Source organism: Mastomys coucha, unplaced genomic scaffold (genome assembly GCF_008632895.1).
Source record: "Mastomys coucha isolate ucsf_1 unplaced genomic scaffold, UCSF_Mcou_1 pScaffold8, whole genome shotgun sequence".
In the NCBI taxonomy this organism is placed as follows: domain Eukaryota; kingdom Metazoa; phylum Chordata; class Mammalia; order Rodentia; family Muridae; genus Mastomys; species Mastomys coucha.
The window spans coordinates 13130118-13142328 of NW_022196914.1; the positions used below are offsets into that span (position 1 = coordinate 13130118).

A 12211-nucleotide genomic window follows, 5' to 3' on the forward strand; every position below is an offset into this window, starting at 1 on the left:
CATACTCTTCAGTTTCTTGAGTTCTCTCAGAATATTCCTACCTCTCTACCATGTTTTTTGTTCTTTCTCTCCAAAAATCCAAAAAAAGAATGAAACAAAGATAAAAGACAAGCAAACAAACTAAAAATACATAACAAACCACACAAATAGACACACAAGACATGAAGTCTACTTTTTGCTGGCTATATACTTCTAGACATAGAGCCTGGTGTAGTGGTCAGGGTTTCTATTCCTGCACAAACATCATGACCAAGAAGCAAGTTGGGGAGGAAAGGGTTTATTCAGCTTACTTCCACATGGCTGTTCATCACCAGAGGAAGTCAGGACTGGAACTCAGGCAGGTCAGGAAGCAGGAGCTGACGCAGAGGCCATGGAGGGATGTTCTTTACTGGCTTGCTTCTCCTGCCTTGCTCAGCCTGATCTCTTATAGAACTCAAGACCTCCAGCCCAGGGATGGCACCACCCACAAGGGGCCCTACCCCTTCAATCACTAATTGAGAAAATGCTCCACAGCTGAACCTCATGGAGGCATTTCCTCAACTGAAGCTCCCTTCTGTGATAACCTGGAGTAGAATGTAGTTTATTTAATCAGTTATTCTTTTAAAAACAAACTTGTGTTTGGCATAACTTTCCTGTGTTGAAGATTATAAAAGTATATTGTGGAATTTCTAGAATCATGGTCACATTTTTCAAATCATTTTGACTTGATCTAAAGAAATTAAAATAATGGTATACTTTCAAAAGTAATTAATTTGATTTATTTCAGACTGAATTTCTTTGTACTTAAAAAAAAGTTGTTTTAAAATTTGAATCTCAGACAAGTAATTTTTGAAAACCTGTGTTCAATGTATAGGTAAATGAACAAAACCATATTAACAATTTTTATTGCTAATAAGAATATAGATATTTACTGTTTTGTTCTGTGTATAAAAATCTAATGAGTTATTTATTGATAAATACAATTGTTTGTGTGTCTATATAAATACATGCCTACTGCATGTTTGTATGAGCCTTCAAAAACCAGAAGAAGGAATTGAACATCCAGGAAATATAGGCTATGATCCATCATGCAGGTTAGAAAACAACTCTGGAACTGGTGAAATAAGAGTAAATATTTTTAACTGCTAAGCTATCTCTCAAACCTCATATGTATTGCTCAAAATACTTCTATGCATATGAAGTAGATGACTATTTTCATGATTTTTTTTTAAAAAAAGTTATATTACATTTTAATTAACTATATGTGATTAAACATATTTTGTGTTTTTTTCTTACTATACTTGTATTATGTTCACAAATATAATACCAGTTTTAAGTTTAATTTAAAAAATAGTTCCATTTCATTTATTGAACTTTATATGCTGGTAAGTCTTTTTTTTTTTTTTTTTTTTTTGAGATCTTTTTCATTTGAAGGTAATCTTAATGCTTTTAAATTCACAAATATGTTATTTTTTGTTACCCAATTCTAATTTTCTAAAGTACACATTGCAAACATACAAATATCTACTCTCTCCACATGACAGCACACATTCATCATTGTTTTGGAAATGGGAGAATAGATTCCCTTTAAATTGCAAGTCAGTAGGTCTTTCTTTACAGTTAACTTTAGCAAAATTCATACAAAATAGTAATTAACAATGATCTTCTATACTTGTTAACTCACAAGGAAACACCTTCAAAATTGCATTTTGTTAAAGTTTCTGTACTAAAATGTAGAAAAACTGAACTATACAAATATTGAAAAGTTAAAAATTCCTTAATTTTGTATTTCTGGTACCACTACTACAATTTACAAGGCAATATACCTGATGTAATGAAAAGAAAAAGACAAAGCTCCAACAGATAAAAGCCCTCAGGAATGTATATCTAATTGACACTACATTGCCTTAATCAATAGCTGCACTCTTTGCAAACTGGCTATGACAGTCCTGAACAAGAAGGGCTCCTGTTTAAGCTGCAGTAACTTTTCTGACTATGGACCATCGTTCCTTCTGTGGTAGATTTTTACAGTTCCTCTAACGCATTTGGGACGACTGTCTCAAAGTTACCTGCAGCTTTCATGACAACTCCTTGCTCTCTCTCCTGGTAAGAATTATAGCCGTTTCTGTTTTATTTTAAAACCTTCTGCTACCATATCCACCACTTCCACCTCCAGATCCATAGCCACCACCATAGGGACTGACTGAGCTTCTTCCACCAAAACTGCTCCCCTTCATGGGTCCATAATTTGATTGTTGCTGTCCACTATAATTTCCAAAGTCATTATAGTTCCCACCACCACCATAGTTACCTCCACCAAAATTTCCTCCTTCATTGTAACCATCATATCCCCCTCCTCCACCACCATATCTACCACCTAGGTTTCCATTTCCCAGTCCACCACTTCCATAACCTCCTCCACTATTGTAATCAGGACCACCATCATAGTTGCCACTATCACCTATAAATCCATTATATCCACCATCACCACCTCCATAACTACCTCTGCTGCTACCACCTCCACCACCATAGCCTCCTCTTCCACCAATGTTTCCTCCATGACCCATAAAATTGCCAGATCCACCTCCACGACCTCTCTGTGATCCAGCAGACTGCATCTCTCATTTAGAAAGGGCCTTTTTCACTTCATAATTATGCCCATTAATAGCATGGTATTTCTGAACAACAATCTTATCAACTGTGTCATGATCATCAAAAGTTGATGATCCTCTCTTTTTCCCACTCTGCCTGTCTTCCATAACTTCTATGGTTTCAATCTTGCTATACTTTTCAAAGTAGTCTCTCAGATTATATTCTTCCATATCCTCTTTAACACCACCAACAAAAATTTTCTTCACTGTTAAATGGGCACCAGGTTTTACAGAATCCTCTCTAGAAACAGCTCTGTTTGGTTCTACCACATGCCCATTAACATTGTGTGGCTGAGCACACATTGCAGCATCCACCTCTTCAACACAAGAGTAGGTCACAAAACCAAAGCCTCTGGAACATTTTGTTTGGGGACCTCTCATTACCACACAGTCTGTTAGTGTACCCCATTTCTCAAAATGTTTTCTTAAGCTATCATCTGTGGTTTCAAAGCTCAAGCCACCAATAAACAGCTTCCTCAGCTGATCTACTTCCTTTGAATCATGACCCACCATTTTGAGACTGGACTCCCCTCTTCCAACTCGAGTTCAATATTCAAGACCCTATTTTATTTCAATAGGTGAGTCATCCAGAAAAAAGCTGTACATCAAAATTCTGGAACTAACTGATATTATAAACCAAATAACCTAAGAGATATTTTCAGAACAAATCTCACCCAAGCTCATTAAAAAAAAATAAACAAAAAACAAAAAACAAAAAACAACAAAAAAACAAAAAACAAAAACAAAAAACAAAAAACAAAAAAAACTTCTACAGCATAAATCACATATTGACCTTCATGCTCTGATAGCAGGAGACTTTAATACCCTAATATTACCAATATACAGATCAACACGACAAAAACTACACAGAGAAATCTTGAACCAAAACAAAGGACCTAATAGATACTTATAGAATATTTCACCCAAGACAAAAGAAAATATTTTCTTCTCAGGACCTCCTGGATTTTTCTCCAAAATTGATCACTTATTTGGAAACAAGGTAAACAAAAAAAATGTCTTTTAAGAACTATGAAGTATTTTCTTGGATATTTTGTGGGAATTGCATTGATTCTCTATATTGCTTTTGGAAGAATGGCCATTCTGATAATATTAATCTTATCAATCCAAGAGCATGAGGCATTTTTCCATCTTGTGATATATACTTAATTTCTTTTTCTGAAGAGCTAAATTTTTTCATAAAAGAAATAATACCTACAATGTATAAACTAGACCTCATGAACTGCGAAGTCAGTATATGGCAAAAGATATATCATTTGGACAAAGCATCACTCCACAAAATTAGAAAAGATTTTATAAACTACAAAGTTATTAAAGGTATAAAAGTCAAAATACATTTAAAAAACTCAAAAAAGTAGATATCAAGGAAAAATCCTATTATAAAATTAGGTGCAGATAAAGGGAAAACACTCAAAATAGAAAACTCAAGTGTCCGAGAAACACTTAAAATATTCAACAACTTATTCTTCATTAAATGCAAATTGAACTACTTTGGGATTTTATTTTATACTTGTTAGAATGGCTAATATCAATAAAATCATTGATAACTAAAGCTGGAGAGGATATAGAATTTGAGGAACATTCATCCATTGCTGGTGGAAGTTCAAATTTTATGGACATTTTGAGAGGCTCTGCCAGTGCCTGATAAATACAGAGGTGGATGCTCTCAGCCAACCATTGTTGTACTGAGCACAAGGTCCCCAAAGGAGGAGCTAGAGAAAGGAAAGGAGTTAAAGGAGCTTTCAGCCCCATAGGAGGAACAACAATATGAAACAACCAGACCCCCCAGAGCTCCCAGGGACTAAACTACCAACCAAAGAGTACACGTGGAGGGACCATGGCTTCTGCTACATATGTAGTGGAGAATGGCCTTGTTGGGACATCAATGGGAACAAAGGCCCTTGGTCCTGAGAAGGCTTCATGTCTCAGTGTAGGGAAATGCCAGGAGAGGGAAGCAGGAGTGGGTGGGTTGGTAAACAGGGTGAGTGGGAATGGGATAGGGGGTTTTCAGAGGGGAAACCAAGAAAAGGGGATAACATTTGAAATGTAAATAAAGAAAACATCTAATTAAAAACAAGAAAGTTGTAGTGGTGGTTTGTTAGGAAATACAAACCAATCTACCTCAAAATGCAGCTATATGATACTTGGGCATACACCCAAAGGGGTCTTAATCCAAATACCAATAAAAGTACTGAAAATATGGGAGGTTGCTTATATATGGTATATATATATATATATAGTGGAATTATTTTCTGCTGCTCCACTATAGGTGTTTGAAACAAACACCAGAATAGAGAATGACATGAATCTAAATTCTTAATCGCTGACTTTACATAGGACTGTGAAGAAGAGAATTATCAATTCTCCTTTTCTCTGTTGTGGCAATAGGATTTTGTATTAGGAGTTACATTAATTCTTCTTGAAATATGACACACAGTTTAAACTACTTTATTGCTAGTGAAGTAAACTGAAAATGTATACTTGCAGAAAATAAATATCATGTATGGTCTGCCATTGTTGCCCATTTTCAAAGTTATATTTGCTTTAAAATATATTATTAATTATTAATTTTAACCAACATTAAACAACATATGTACATTTTTATGTATGCTATTATTAACACATTTAGTGTAACAAATGAAACAGTCTTTTAATTTCAAATTTTTAAACTAATATTTAAAAAAATTATACATAACACTAAGAGTTGTTTTATTAAACAGTGACTATCTTTACAGAAAATGCTATCTCACTTAATATATGTAGATATATAGGCAAATTTTGTACCTTGCATGTGTATATTCTACATATACATGATAATTACATTTAACACTGTTTCAGACTACATATGTTTTAATTAAATGCACTTTAATTTAAGTATAATCATTTATGAGCTTTGACTTGAGCAGGAGAATTTTTCACAGTGTTTGAAACTAAGCAAACGTTAATTGATTGTATAACAGCTAACCATTGTCAGTTTGCCTTGGCAGTGCCTTCTGAGGTTAGAAAATAGCACGGTTTTAGTGTTTTCTGTGGCTTCCTTGAGTACAATTGCAATTGGGAAATGAGTTAAATAGCATCCTAAAGGCCCAGTGATTAACACCCTACTATTATTGGTAAAACATCGTTCACTCGATGTTCTACCTCCCTCAGTTCTGTTAGACTATTCATACCCATACATAGTGGCTAGAGATAATTATGTTTTCATTACCTCTGAAGAACTATGACTCCTCTCTTTGGAGGACTACTGTTAAGCAGGGTTTTGTGCTGAGATAATTTTATTCTGCTTCAATATTTTTCAAGTGGCTAATACTTACATTATCCAAGAAATATAATAATTAGCCAATACTTCTTATACCCCCTATAGCATCCTAGATAATTAAATTTTACTATATGCAATATTAATTTGAACTTTAGATATTATAAACTAATGTTATTTTATTAAAAAAAAATACCTGCAGCAGGTTTCTTTAACTTCTGACCTGACACTTTAATAACTTGGAGAGTTTTAAGAGGAATATGCTAGCTGCTGTGATACAACCTCTGAAACACAACAGGAACCATGAAATAAGTACTGTTTCTATAGTCTTATATCTATCATTCTATGATGCCAGTTCCTTGCAAAATACTAATGGGTATGAAGAAAAAATTGTGTTATAGAACATCCAGCTTTGATCATTTTTTAAAACATCCTATAATATTAATCTTGACTCTGTATGTATTAATTGAAATCTTGAATTTAAGCTTGTGCTACATATGAAGCATCAGGTCTAGAAGTGCCATGATCTATGAATGTATTTACATATAAAAAGTAGAAATTTTATTATAGCTCATGAAATGAAATAGCTTAAATCATTAGATATAATTAAACTTTAATCATTGAAAAATTTCATCAATGTGTATGAAAATACACTTGTAAAGTTTGATCCAAATATCAACTACATCACTAAATGAACTGGTAGTTTCTAAAGCTAACAGTGACATAGTATGCATGTGAAGATAGAAGTCACATTCACTGTACAGACAAAGTCATATCTATAATGAGAATCAGAAAGCATTATTTTTGTTGTGAAGAGAAGGTAACAAGTATTATTGTCTGTTAAAATGTCAGATCTGCTCATTATATTCTTAACAATGCAATCAATTTATAAAATTTACAAAATGTTGCTAATGTACTAAGCAATTAATATATTCATAGAATAGCTGAATATAGTTATAAAATAGTCTGTAATTATGTCTGTGCTTTTAAGGTAACAAAAGAATTTCACTTTCTGATGAGTATCAAAGCATGAAATGATCGTTTGTTATTTGAATATACAGTATGCAAAGTTTCTATTGAATAATGTTGACTTTTGCAAAAAATAAAGCTTTTTAAAAGCAGATGTTCCCATATTTAGACAATTTTCAGTGAAGGACAGTGAATATTAATATACCAAGGTGAATGCTAAAAACAGTCAAAGATAGAGCCCCATCAGGATATATATTGTCATTAAATAAAGTTTCAATGCCAGGAATGGGTTACACCTAATTGAGTTATTGGCCAAAATTGTCCCATAAGAACCTCACAAAAATGTATGCTATTGCCAAGATTATTGGAGGATCTCCACAGACTGATGGTTATGCCCTATTGCTGAAGATAACACCCACACCACTTATTGAATACAAAGTAGGTATGAGACATGTATAACAGCCAAAGGGATAGAAGACACCAAGGATTTAATAGGCTCTAGATACAGAAGGGCTGGAGCATTATGACCTCACAGAGACTGTGGCAATATGCAAAGGGTCTGCAAGGGTCTATATCAGACAGGATCTAAAGGAAAAATGGAAGCAAGTTCCATCTCTAACTCAGAAGCTATCTATAATTCATAGTCACTTGCAAATGAAAAGTTAGTTCTCTCAAAGGGAGTGTCACTGAGAAAACAAATCACTCTTAAAGGTAGGCCCCATGCCTAGAAATAGATGGTCAACACATAACAAACTTAACAGCAACTTTTGAGATTTTTCTTTTGTCTCATAACATTAAGTCAGGACAATTTTTTAACCTTACAAGTTCTTTCATATATATTATTGTCTATGGTTTTGGAGGTTTCATTGGCCAGACAGTAAATTAATTATTAATCATTTCTATGTTATAAAATCTCTACAAACACCCCTAAGAATCTGGTTGTTGAAGACATCTGTGTGTCAGGACCCAGAGCTTGGCACACAAAATTTAGCAATAGAAGCTTTTGTGCTGGGAAAACTTCTGGACCATTTTGTATGTAGCCCTTCATTTGGTTGTCTTTTTGTAGCCTTCCTTCCACTGTGGTGAGTAGTCTTGGTATTTACAGATTAGATTGAGAAACATCTTGATTAGTAAAGCTCACTTTTGGAATGGGGGTGTAGGGGTGGGGAGTAGGAGTACACATCTCTGAGGTTGTTTGCTGAGAGAACTCCAGATTGTTAATGAGGGCCTCTAGCCTTATGAATGCTTTGTTGCTTTCACATATTCAGACTATGGGGATGTGCAAAAATGCATCTACGATAAGATTAAAAACTACGAGGTGATCTTCTTGAGATGATTGTCTTTCACTGTGGCCTGTAAAGCTATGACAGATTTGTTTCTTTAGGCACAGCTGAGGAGATTACATTTGAGGAAAGTCTCCTGTTATTTATATGCTTTTCCTGTTATTATTAAATATATATAACAATGACCAGGTATTAGCTCACCCTTTAGAGCAGATTTCTGCAAAACAATGAAGATGAACTCTCTTGTAGTGATGCAATATAGAGAAATCACAACTTCTTAATTCTTAATGATGATTGTATAACAATTCCTAAAATTATACCAGTAATTATTAGGCCTTTTATAATAGGAGTGCTATTAAGTTCTTTCAGTGTCAAAACTGCAATGATAACTCTGCCAGCCTCCATGTGTCATTAGTTATTTGCTTGTGAGATAGAAAGAAGGTATTTGCAATTTAGGACACATTCTAAGAGGTTGTAAAACAATTAACCAAAGGTCATAGAAAAAGAACTAACATTTCTTATAGGTGCAAGGGGAGAGAAGGTAAAATATTGATTGGATTTGTCTATACAAAACTTCAATGATAACTTAGCCATGGTCTTTAATTCTCCATGAACCTGTAGAGTCTCTGGCAGATAATGAATGTCTAGTTCTTAATGGATACATATGTAAACATTCTCTGTTGTAAACTTCTTATTCAATATATGATATGAACTTTTGTTTGAAGTTCTTGTTAACTTTAAAAAAAAAAAATGCTTGGAAAGTCCTTGTGATCTGTTCCCCTAGGGAAAGTACAGAAAGTACTAAAGTCTAGGACTGATTGCATTGCAGGGCATTGATACGTCAGAGTAATAGAGAGCAAGATAGGAAGAAGGACATCAGAGTATAATTTAGAAATTAAAAGAAAACTTAAAAATAAAGAGAGAAATACACAGAATGCAGAGCAAAAAGAAGAACAAAAGAAGAAGCTGCAGAGAAAACAGAAGAGCAGCTAGGTTTTTCCTTACTAGGGGACAGAACTGGTCTTTTCTTAACAGCAAGGCAGTTGTTGCTTACTGAAAAGGACAAAGCTTTTCTTCTTACAAATTTGTGCTTAATTTGTTTAGCAATAAAAGGGTAGAAGCTTTTCTTTTTCTATGTAATAAAGATTGGAGCTCAGTTTTCATCCAGAATGCATGAGTTCTTTCTTCACTGTTGCTTGGCCTTTTGCTTCATGTGCATAAGTAAGTAAGGATTATGAGATTAAGTGTGTGGCTGGGCCCAGCTGGTTAGTATGTATATGAATTTAAATGAATTTATGCATATACACTTGTATAAAAGTTTTTCCTTCTGCAAGTGATTGTCTTTTCCTGATTCAATAAAAGTTTATTGCTTCAAACATCCCTCCTGCTTGACAAGAGGCAAGACTTCTGGGCAAGAAAGAAAAAAGCTCTAGTAATTAATCCTTTACTTAATCCACAGCTGTTAGGCTACACATGTTAAATCCCCCAAGACAACTGGGGAGGAGGGTTTAACCCTCAGAATGAACAAATAAGTTTTAGGATATGTTTTAGAAGTTATCAGCAAGCATTCAGTGTAGTTAGAGAACCTGGAAGGCCAGAGGTCATTATTAGTCTTTAAAGCTACCTCTGAGACCATCAGTGTTTAAAGGAACACCTAAACTTTGTCCTGCTTCAAATTCTGTGTCCAGCTTCAACCCATTTCAGGCCTGGCAGGGTCCCAGCAGGGATGTGAGGAACTTTCATGTGGGTTCTAGATGGAGTAAATGAGTGGGTCAGTAGTAGGATGTCTTAGAATGAGTTTTCTCCTCCATGCCCACACCTGTCCTTGCTCTGCTTCTTGGGTGTTGTTAGTTGAACAGTTCTGAAACTCTGAAATGGGGAGTGCTAATAAACCTTCTTCCCTTAAGTTGCTTTTGTCAGGTATTTTGCAATCTCTGTCATATATCATATCATATCAAATGTGTCTGACTATTCACCTGTCTATCCATCTAAATATCTATCTACCTACCTATCTATCTATCTATCTATCTATCTATCTATCTATCTATCTACCTACCTACCTACCTACCTACCTACCTACCTACCTATCTATCTATCTATCTATCTATCTATCTATCTATCTATCTATCTATCTACAACTTTGGTAGTAAACCAAGAGTTAATATAGAAAGCATCATTTAGTTTCCTGAACTATTCTAATAAATCAGTGGTTCTTAGCCTTCCTAAATTGGTGAACCTTTCATATAGTGTACGCAACCCTAAAATTATGTTTACTTCTACCTCATAACTGCAATTTTGCTATTGTTATGAAACAAAATGTAAATATCTATGTTTCCAGATGTTCTTAGTTGATCCCTGTGAGAACCACTGTTATAGTTCATCATGGTAGAGGACAGTAGCCAGGAAATTCCCAGAAATTCAAAGACTATCCTGAAGCATGCAACATAGTAACAAAAATAACAACAGAAAAGTTGTCTCAAGCATGGTGGTATGTCGAGATCAAAATCTGAGGCTGTCCAATGATCTCTACTTGTATATTATAATACCAATATGGCAGCATTTATATACATTCATAAAAGTTCTTGTAATATACCCCTCACATCATACTAGCACAGACATGCAAAAAAGGTAAAATAACATATATGTATATGTAAATAAAACTAGGGACAAAGCAATAAAACAAAGTTAGAGGGCAATATGTTGATTGTGAATAGTAGGCTCCATATGGAAGGGATCTCAGCACTAAGAGCAGAAAGTGAACTCAGAAATAACATCTCAACATAATACAAGCTGTCCAACAAATGCATAGCCAGCATTTGATTGACTGGGGATAAGCATAGATCAGTTATACTAAAATCAGAAATAGGAAAAGGACTTTTAGTTCTTACCACATCTCTTTAGGATAGCATTGGGTGTCATAGCTAGCACAATAAGACGAGAGATGGAAAATGAAAAAAAAAAGGGGGGGGGAGGTGTCAGAGTATCCACACTTGCAGATAATATGGGAGAGAAGAGAATATATGAGTGAGTATGTGTATGTGTGTATGTGTGTGTGTGTATGTGTGTAGCACTTGTGCATGCCATCAGAAAAGTGTCAAAATACAAAATGAGGACTGTATAATTAGTCATATTCCTGCATAATAGTAATGAATAAGAAACATGCTTAGAAAAATGTTAGAGCAACAATCTTATTCATAACTGTCTCAAAATGTACCTTGAAATACAATCAAGCAAGTGAAACAGCTCTATAACCAAAACCTAAAACAAGAGAGCAATGAAAGAAGACACTAGAAGATGACAGCCTTACTGTTCATGATTTTGGAATCAATATCGTGAAAAAAGCTTTCTTCCCCAAAGCAATCTGTAGATAGAAAGCTATTCCAATAAACATTCCAAAGTAATTCTTTACAGAAATAACAAAATAAGTTAGCTTCATTTGGAACCACAAAAGATCTTAGATATCTAAATAAATTCTGAGGCTAATAAAAGTTAAAAGTATTTCCTTAAAACCTGAATTCAAGCTGTATTATAGAACCATAATAATAAAAACAGCATAATGCTGGCACAACAACAGACATGTACTTCAAATAAAGAATAGAGAAGATTCACACATATAGTCATGCACACTGTAGTCATGCTACAGTCATGTGATTTTTGATAAAAATGAAAAAAATGGAGAAAAGAGAGTCAATTAATGTTGCAGAAACTGAATATGTATATCCCTATCTCTCCTTCCACACATGACAGGTACATGAACCTGAGAAAACAAAATATGTACGATATTTCAAAATGCAGGCACAGGTAAAGACAAATGTGGCATTTCTTTCTCATGTGCATTTTGTAGCATATTCCATTTTTATATTTGTGTGAGGAAATTGGAGTGGATATCTGTAGAGGCCAAGAATTAGAAGTAAAGGCACAATAAAACACTTGTGATGTAGAAGGACAGGGAGGACTACTGACTTCAGAAATGTTTACCAGGCAAAGAGTAGAAGAATAGGAAAGGGAATGTTAACCCTGAGGAGATGTGAGAGGCCTCAAGCACACCTACCTAG

The 12211-nt window shown here is 34.4% G+C and overlaps 1 pseudogene; it reads right to left on the reverse strand.

Moving 5' to 3' along the window:
- Nucleotides 1-2051: 2051 nt before the first annotated feature.
- LOC116083381 lies at nt 2052-3143 on the reverse strand (annotated as a pseudogene).
- Between the last annotated feature and the right edge of the window lie 9068 nt (nt 3144-12211).